Source organism: Myotis davidii, unplaced genomic scaffold, assembly GCF_000327345.1.
Source record: "Myotis davidii unplaced genomic scaffold, ASM32734v1 scaffold36, whole genome shotgun sequence".
Classification (NCBI taxonomy): Eukaryota; Metazoa; Chordata; class Mammalia; order Chiroptera; family Vespertilionidae; genus Myotis; species Myotis davidii.
Window position 1 is genome coordinate 1,541,907 of NW_006287829.1, and position 10,019 is coordinate 1,551,925.

Below are 10,019 nucleotides of genomic sequence, written 5' to 3' on the forward strand. Positions count from 1 at the left end.
GCACTGCGGTCCCCCCTGGCGCTCGCACCCACAACCAGCGCCGGAGCCACCACTCGCACCTGCTGCTGGTGCCTTGTGCCAGTCCCGTTCGCTTGGTGCCATCAGTGGGTACAAGTGGCAGCTGCAGGTCCTGATCATCCCTGAGGGTTTCTACACCTCCCCCTGATCCTGAGGGGCAATTGGGGCAGCAGCCACTGCTTGCACCCACTGACGGTGTTGGCCCTGCTCGCACCCTCTTCTGGTGCCAGCGCCAATCGCTCTGCGCCATCAGCAGGTGCGAACAGGGCTGACACTGTCAGCACGTGGAAGTGGTGGCGGGAATGGAGCTGCTGGCAGACAGGGAACCCAGGGCCGTGGAGGGAGGGGCCGGGCAGGGGCACGGAGATGGGCCAAGACCCGCCCCTGTGCCTACCTCAGCCTTGTGGCCCACAGTTCCTTTCAAGGTGCATGAATTCGTGCACTGGGTCCCTAGTATAAAACAAAATCTTAAGGAACATTTAGTGACTTAATTTCTCTGAGCCTTTTTTATATCTGACATGCCATACATTTTGCTTTGTATTACATCTGCATATGCCCTCTCTTGCTTTGTAGGCTTCTTGAAGGCATGAGTCATTCTTTGATGGTCTTTATCAATTTAATTATTGCTAGTGATACAAATACCTCAAGTCAAGGATATCAGTGACAGTCTCCAAAATTAGTAATGGGAAGAACATCTCACATTGTGATTTGGCTTAAAACATTATTGCCAGATCCTTAAAATGCATATTTGAAAAAATATTTTTTTAAAAATACAACTGCTCCCTGAGAATCTCTGTAACCATGTCCACCAACCTTTCAATGTGATGGACTTATGAGTCAGCTATTAAAAATAAGTAATCATAATTACTTCCATCTACCCACTAGAGCAGTGATGGCGAACCTATGACATGCACGTCAGAGGTGACACGTGAACTCATTTTTTGGTTGATTTTTCTTTGTTGAATGGCATTTAAATATATAAAATAAATATAAAAATATAAATCTTTGTTTTACTATGGTTGCAAATATCAAAAAATTTCTATATGTGACACAGTACCAGAGTTAAGTTAGGGTTTTTCAAAATGCTGACACGCCAAGCTCAAAAGGTTCGCCATCACTGCACTAGAGTGTAATGAAAGTTTCAAGCACCTTCCATGTTTTTAATGATAATATTAAAATGCGGGCTTATGTGCCAATATTTATTTCAGTTACATGATACAATATATCATGTGTAACACCCCAAAATATCTTACACGTTAGGTATTCTAGCTTTACTTCCTAATATGGTCCATTTGCACTACATTTTTGAACTATTTCAGACATGTTATCTTGTGATTCTGACTCAGTCAGAAAACAGCTAGTACCACTCATTTGCTTTAGATAAATGAGTTGCTGGTCATTTATCACCTCTCACACTGGAAAATGACCACACTGCACTGACATGGTGCTGTTGGCAAAAGTTGGCAAAAATTACATCAGCACGTATAATTGGACTATGTCTTCAAAACATTACTTTTATAATATAAACTGGAAAGCTGTTATAGTTTATAAGGAATATAATGTAATGTATTTTAGGGACAGAAATAGAATTTGTCATAAAGACAGAAAAATGCATATTCTTTTAAAAGCCAACCTATTTTAACAATTTAAGGATTTTTTTAGCTACTTTGCCAAAATATAACATGGCAAGAAAATTTTTTCTTATTTTTCCCTTTTCTTGGCACCACTTTTATATGAGGTAGAGCAGGATTGTGCATGAATCTCTGTATTGATAGGTGCTTAATGAATACTGTATATAAAATACAAAACTGGCTTAAATCATAACTGTTTTTACATATTCAAATCCCAGTATAAAAATATTAAGGTTAAATATAGAATAGTGACACATTTAGATATGTTTCTCACTTAAAAATTTCTGGAAAGCAATTTACTAAAGCTCTCCATAAAATTTTTCATTTTTGTCCATAATTCCACTTAACGATGCTCTTTGAACAGTAATTTTAACTAATGGAGAAGTAACATTATATTCAGAAAACCGTCACCTATCCGAGTCTCACAATATGGAAAGGTCCTGAAAACAGCCGTGCTAATGAGCTCAGCATTTTAGCTCTCATACATTTCTATTGAGTAAAATGAGCTAATTTCCTTTAGCAGGCTGAGATAACTTAGTAAGATTTTAGAACTTCTTGTCAAATGTAACTTGACCTAATAATTATCCCTAAAGAGGTGATTAAGGAACACCTGACTCAGATGTGGGGAGTACATATGCAAACCACGAATCATCAGGCCTGTCCTCTGAGTTCAGTGGCTAAAGGCCAAGTCAGCAGGCTGAGAGCTGGCCTGCAGGAGTCACCTGCCAGTTTCTCATGTATGCAGGTCATTGCACTTCTGCTAACAAGAAGAGGGCCCTTGATGTGCGCGAGCATGAAATGCCTACATTGTTCTGAAAGATTATATGAGGGGCAAGGGAGCTCCTGTAAGCTGTCTTTAACATGAATGTCAACAAACTCTAAAAAAAATCAGTAAGAATCTTTTCAGTTTCACTAAAGTGAGATGTATTTTAAGGATGCCAAAAAGTTTCCCCCCTCTAGAAAGTGACACCTAACTTTGTATATGAGATTGTTTTTTAATCTTTCAAGTTTAAAAATTGATACAAAGCATACTATTTTTATACTTATTTTATATTCATTTTTAACTAATTTTGTTCTGAATTTATTGCTTAATACTTAAATAAAATATAATTCCATGCCACAGAGTATCTGGGCAGTGTTATCTGGATTGATTTCTATACCTCCCCATAGCTCAGGATATATCAAAGTGTTTAAGAATACAAAACTTGTTCAATTAAAAAAAAATCTTTATGAAATACACTTAACAGGTAATATTATTAGAGTTTATCTCAATACAATGGATATTTTCAGTGAGACCAGGATTAGTAATTTTCAGCTTTCTTTTCTAGCCGAGTCTATTTTTTAATCTCCTTTACTCCAGAAAAACTTTCTGTCCAAGTGCTATCTATATATATATAAGGCTAAGTGACCGTCAGACTGCTGACTGGCCAACCGGCCGGTAGGTATGACATGCACTGACCACCAGGAGGCAGATGCTCAATGCAGGAGCTACCAAGCTTTGGTGACTTGGCAGTGGTGGTTCTCGGGTGATGCACCACGGAACCAGAGAGGGGGGAGCCCAATTCCTTGTGGGCAATGTGATTCCACCTTTGGCCATGGGTTATGTTGTTGCTGAGGCACTGTCGGCCCAGAATCTGACTTACTGCCAAGCTGTGGTGACCACAGATGGCCTTCAAGCCGCACCACCCCAGGTGTGGCCAGGGGGACAGGGAAGGGACCGTGGAAGGTTGGCCCCAGGGCATGTCCAGCCTGTCTCACTCAGTCCTGCCCTGCTGGCCACCTTTTAATTAATTTCCTTTTCATGTCACAAATCTCTGCATCAGGCCACTAGTATTATATGTTGTCATCAGTCGAAGTCAGCTTCCTGAGTTTCTGATGGGTTATGATCCATCCATAGGAAATAGTGAAATGCCTACATTCATGCATACATACAAAAATTAAGAATATCAATGGAGTATATTAAATGCATAACTTAGAGTAGATTTAAAGTAGGCATATTTAGCTGTAATTTATTTCTTAGCTGAAAAAGATATTAAAATCTCTTAATGACTTTATATAAATATATGGCTAGGGATTTCAATTACTTGTGGCTTTTTGTTTAAAAAAAACACAAATAATTAAAGAAAACATTTTAAAATTGGGAAAGCAACTTGAATTTCCCTTTATGAGATTAAGGTTATGAAAATAGATGGTTATAGGAAAAGTAATTATTTTTATTATCGTATTTAACATGTAGATTTATAGTAATTTTTCTAACTTTTATTAGTCACTATTGGTCTGTATCTCAAATGAACCATAGTGTTAAATATAACTAAAATATAAAAGATAAAGTAAAAATGAATTTGATGAAAAAGATAACTTCATATCCAGTTTAACTTCTATGTAATCTCATGGTTATTATGAGAAAAGTTTACTCAGCCCCTAAATATAATATATATTTATGTAATATATAATTCTTATTCCACTTATAAATTATGAATAAAGTTTCCTCCTAAGAAGAATTTCACAACTTAAAAACAGAGTGTGATTTTGGATGTATATAATTAAAGAGTGGAGCTAAATGCTTGCATGATTAAAGGAAATGAAAAATTAGAAGTATTTATAATGGTTGAATTGTGAAATTATAATCAGACTCAATCTGAAGTAGTATGATTTTCATTCCAGTGGTCGTTTTAGTAATTTCTTGCCTGATGGAGTTACTATTCTTTCCCCATGCACGTGTTCAAATTTTCTGCATACTTCATGTGGTGGTTATGAGAAACTGACTAATTCCACGTTCTGAGAAGTGCTTGGTACAATGTTGATGTGCAATAAGCTTCCTTTGTGAATAAGGAAAAGAATGAACAAATATTTTCCATAGATACATACCCTAAAATATACATATTTCTGTATCTCAAAGAAATGAAGTTATCCTTTTCCAAATAAATATAAAAGTTAAATGCCAATATTTTTATCTTTGTTAGATAAAAGGATGAGATAAATGGACTCAAAACAATCTTGTGTGGGTAGACATTGAGGACAGAAAAATAAGGAGTCAGAAATGCTATAAACATAAGGTATATTTGGGGTGAAGTTCTAATATGTCAACAATGGTAACATTTCTATTACCCAGAGAAATTTGACTATATTTTCTGAAACAATTTGTTATATTAAAATCATAGATCATTGCTATTGAAAGGGCCTTTATAGATTATCTGGTCCAATGGTTCTTACCTGACTTGAGGTGTGAGACCCGTTATGAATATGATGAGATTTAAAGACTCTCATTGGAAAATTACACATTTGCCCAGAGTCACAATTTCAAACAAGCTTCTGCAAACATTCCCAGGAGCTCCAGTTAACCCAAGCAACCCATAGGCACAATTTAAGAGCCTATTCTTATTCAAAGTTCATTTTATAACTGAGTTCAGTAAACTACAGGCCCAGAAGGGAACCACACTCCTGAATTCCACTTCCGTTGACCTTTCAATACCTCTCCAGCTTGTCCAGCCATCTGCAGTGACACTGTTCCCAACAGACATCCTCTTCACGTTCCCTTTTCCTGTTTCTCTGACTGAATGGGAGTGGAAATGTGTGGGTGCAACTTCCACTTTCCATCTGAAACCAGTCCAGCTCCACTACCTAATTTTATCTTTAAAGAACAAAGTTTTCTATTCTTTTTAATGCAAATGTGTGTGTGCTAGTTGATATGTGTGTGTATACATGTGCACACACGTGTACATGCGCCACCATTTCCGACCTTTGTCTGAACCAGGCTGTCCCACGTCCAAGGGTTTGCATCTGCGTCTGTCTGCCAAAGAATCATGTGCAGCAGGAAACTTGTTGGCCAGTGACAGGCAGTTGGAAGCTGCATTCCTTTTCCCCGCTGATATACCTGCTTTCCAAACAGGATGGGATAGGCTTTTGTTGTAAATGACAAGGGATTCTTTTGAACATCGTAGAATAAGAGCTTTGTGACAACTGAAAAGTAGCCGGAGCGGTCATTTTCGTCACATTCATTTCATTACAATGAACGGAATGTCAGTGACAATACTGCTTACTTCCCTCTTACCCTGATTAATAGTCTATAGGTGAGTTCTAATTTTTGCCACACTCTTGATTAAAAAGATGCCCAGTGAAATTTGGGAGGAGGGGATGAATTACAGGCTTCTTTTCACTTCTTTCTGCTCTTTATTATCTTTTAAATTGAATTTATTGGGGTGACATTGGTTAATACAAATATATAGGTTTCAGGTGTATGACTCTACAATACATCATCTGTATACTGTATGTTCACCACCCAAGTCAAAACTCCTCTCATCACCATTTATCCCTCCTATACCCTCTTCTACCTCCCTGCACCTCACACTCTTCTCCTCAGATGATCACCATGCTGTTGTCTGTGTCTATGAATTGTTGCTGTTGTCGTTTTATTGTTGTTTTGCTTAATCTCCTTTGGCTCTTTAAAAACATACCTCTCCGAGCTGACCATTCAAGGTGGTAGAATATTGTGTGAAGATTGGATTTTCCACAGCAATACAGGAAGCACACAGATTCGTTTGGAAGTTATAGAAATGAAATTACAAGGTGTAGTGAAGTGGCTGTCTATATAATAGTTAGAAGAGAAATCTTTTAACTTAAAAATATTTTTTTCTTAAAAGCATCATGGTAAATACATCTACCACATTTTTATTCATTGTCCATTCCTTCTATAACCAGGTTGATAACTGTGTAATTTTAAAGAAGTTATAGTTTTTTAGATTTTGAGAGGCAACAACATGTGCTAAAGAGTCCCTTATTTCTTCCATACTGGTTGTGAGAATTAAATGATGTTATATATAGGAAATCCTCTTGTAAACAAAATATCACAAGATAATGTCAAAGCTGTTTAAAAATCACTAGTGTCATCCGAGTCTATCATCACCTAATAACAGAAATCTTTAAATCATCTTCCCATCTCCATTCTCTCTCTTTTTTTACTTTTCAGTTATAGTTTGCATTTAATATTATATTGTACTAGTTTCAGGTGTACAGCATAGTTGTTAGACAATCATATACTTTACAGAGTGTTCCCCCCAATATTTCCAGTACCAACCTGGCACCATACATAGTTATTATAATATTATTGATTATATTCCCCATGCTGTATTACATCCCCTTGACGATTTTGTAACTGCCAATTTGTACTTCTTACTCTCTTCATCTTTTTCACTCAGTTTCCCAAACCCTCTCCCATCAGGCAAGCATCAGTTTGTTCTCTGTATCTATGAGTCTGTTTCTGTTTCATTCCTTAGATTCCATTTGGAAGTGAAGTCATATGGTGTTTGTATTTATCTGATTGACATATTTCATTAGAATAATACCCTCTAGGTTCATCCATGCTATTGTAAATGGTAAGGTTTAATTCTTTTTTAAATAAGTAATAGTCTATTATATATATATATATAGATCACTGCTCTTTATCCACTTGTCTGTTGATGGGCACTTTAGGTTGCTTTCATATCTTAGCTATTATAAATAACACTACAATGAACATGAGAGTTCATATATTGTTTTGAATTTTTGGTTTGGGTTTCTTTGAATTTATAACCAGAAGTAGAATCACTGGGTCAATAGGCAGTTCTATTTTTAATTTTTTTAAGAACCTCCACACTGTTTTCCATAGCGGCTACACCAGTCCAGTCTGCATTCCTACTAAGAGGGTATGAGGGTTCCTTTTTTCCCACATCTTCACCAGCACTTGTTAATTAATTGATTGATTTTAGTCACTCTGACAAGTGTGAGGTGATATCTCATTTCCCTCCCCGACTGTTCTTTTCAAGTTCATGGTAGCCCAGTTGTTGGAAGACTTAAATTCAAGTCTTATATGTGTCACTATCTTTGGGGACATCCTGTAATTTTCATCTGCACATTTCCATATCCTTCAAATAGTGATCATAATACCTGCCTTTAGTGTTCTAAGAAGGGTTGAGTGAAATAATATATGTGAAAACTATTTCTTTTTTAAAATCGATTTCAGAAATAAAGGAAGATGGAGAGAGAGATAGAAACATCAATGATGAGAGAGAGTCATTGATCAACTGCCTCCTACATGTCCCCTACTGGGGACTGAGCCTGCAACCTGAGCATGTGCCCTGATAGGGAACTGAACTATGACCTCCTGGTTCATTGATCAGCACTCAACCACTGAACCACACAGGCTGGGCTGAAAAGAATGTTTAAATTACCTTGACCAAAGATTAAATGAGGTGGTAGTCCTACCCTCTAGAAAAATCTCTTAATAAACAAAATCATCCAAAAAAATTCAATCCAGAGCCAAATATTTGAATCTGTGCACATTGTCTGAAATAATCTTCAGAACAGACACATCCCAGCCATCTTTATATAAAGCTGACCCAATCCATTCAGATTTTACATTCAAAAGAGAGATTGCTGTATGCTCACCACTTCTCCAGCTCTTATATAAGTCATGTTAAAAAAAAAAAATCAGTGAAAGGCTGCAAAAGGGTAGAACATTTCTTCAAGACAGAAAAATCTTCCCAGAGGATTATGAGGTGATAATTGTGTTTTCTTGGTAAGAAATGTTTTCGTTCATGCTGCAGACTCACAGACAGGTCACACTGAGATAACAGAAAGCGTGTCTCACCAACAGAAGCAAACCAGCAAGGCACATCCAGCCCTGGGACTGGGAGTGGTTTCACAGCATCTGTTAGAAGCACATGGAACCAGGGAGAGAGCATTAGCAAGAATTCTGCCCTTCATCCCAATACCGCTGATAGGGAACACACAAACAACAGCAAAATCTATGTGGCTCAGGCAAAGGCTGTTTCAAAACACTGCGGGCAACCAAGGCACATGTTCCTTTAAATCCTTAAAACATTCAGATTAGCCCAGCCGGCATGGCTCAGTGGTTGAGCAGAGACCTATGAACCAGGAGGTTAAGGTTCAATTCCCAGGCAGGGCATATGCCTGGGCTGCAGGCTTGGTCCCCAGTGGGGGGTGTGCAGGAGGCAGCCAATCAATGATTCTCTCTCATCATTGATGTCTTCATCTCTCTCTCCCTCTCAGCCCTCGCCTGTTTTGCTCAATGGATAGACCGTCGCCCTGCAGACTGAAGAGTCCCAGGTTCGATTCTGCTCAAGGGCACGTGTCCAGATTGCAGGCTCCATCCCAGTGGGGGGTGTGGAGGAGGCAGCCAAGGAATGATTGTCTCTCATCATTGGTCTTTCTATTTCTCTCTCTCTCTCCCTTTCTCTTTGAAATCAACAAAAAATATATTTTAAAAAACAAACACTCTAACTAAAAAATAAAAAAACAACATTCAAATTGGTTTTATGATCAATATTACCCAAAACATTATGCCTTTGGGGCAGGTTATTCAGAGTTAGCATCAAGCGTCAATTTGTTGTGTAATTATTTTCTTTGAAAAGAAAGGATCCTTGGGCTTAAATATTGATAGCCAATTGAGTAATCTTTTGAGTAAAGGTGTAGCTATAAAGAAAAAAAATCAAATGCAGTAGTTGGATGTATATCATTAGCGACAAAAAAAAAGACCTTGACCTGTATGAAAGCCAAAGATATAATAGGGAACTGAATTATAGGTCTACTAGGCAGGCTTTTCTTTTTCTTTATGGTTGAAACCTGAGCTTTAAATATCTCTGGTGCCATTTTTCCCCTTTTATTTACACTATTAATTGTGGTTATAAGGATGGGGCCCATGGGAGATTTTGTACCCAGCTTAAATTGCATTTCTTTGGTCTAGTGATTTTCTGCCTGCCACCCTCACCTTTACCCTAGAGGACTGAGTCTCGGGATGATTAAGGATAAGAGCCAAAGGGAATGGGAGCAGCTCAGTGGGGGCACCTGCAGGGGATTTTACAACTTTTCTATTCCTACTGAGAGTCGACTGACCCCAGGACTGTTCTCTGCGGTCCCTTTAAGGAAACCTAGTTTTGTATCAAGCATCTATACTTGTTCTATTTTCCAGAATAACTTCTGTTGGTGTTCTTTGTCTGCCTGTTTTGTGATGGAGTAGTGCAAGGTACTATACTTTCAGTTATTTAAAAAAATAACTTCAGCATAAGTATTTATTAAAGAATCAAAAACCACTCCTCTAAAGCGGGGTGGGGGCGGGGGAAGCCTAGTCTTGATAAAGAGCCAAATACTGGTGGGTTGAGGCCTGGAAGTGAAGCCATTATCTGAAATTTTCTGCAAGGAAGTTATGCTTTTAAAACAGAAAACATATGAAGAAGCCTTGTACTCTATTATAATGTTTATAACATTTTGTATTAAATTTTAGCTTCAGTCTTTTAGCATTCTTCTGATAATTATTACAAAATGATTGTTTCATTCTTGATCATTTATGGGAATGTTATTGCTTTGTTAACTTTC

At 37.7% G+C, this 10,019-nt stretch overlaps 1 protein-coding gene across 1 annotated transcript in view; it reads left to right on the forward strand.

Annotated features, from left to right (window-relative positions):
- PCDH7 (protocadherin 7) overlaps positions 1–10,019 on the forward strand; it is a 440,609-nt gene that overhangs the window by 380,770 nt on the left and 49,820 nt on the right. The window lies entirely within an intron of this gene.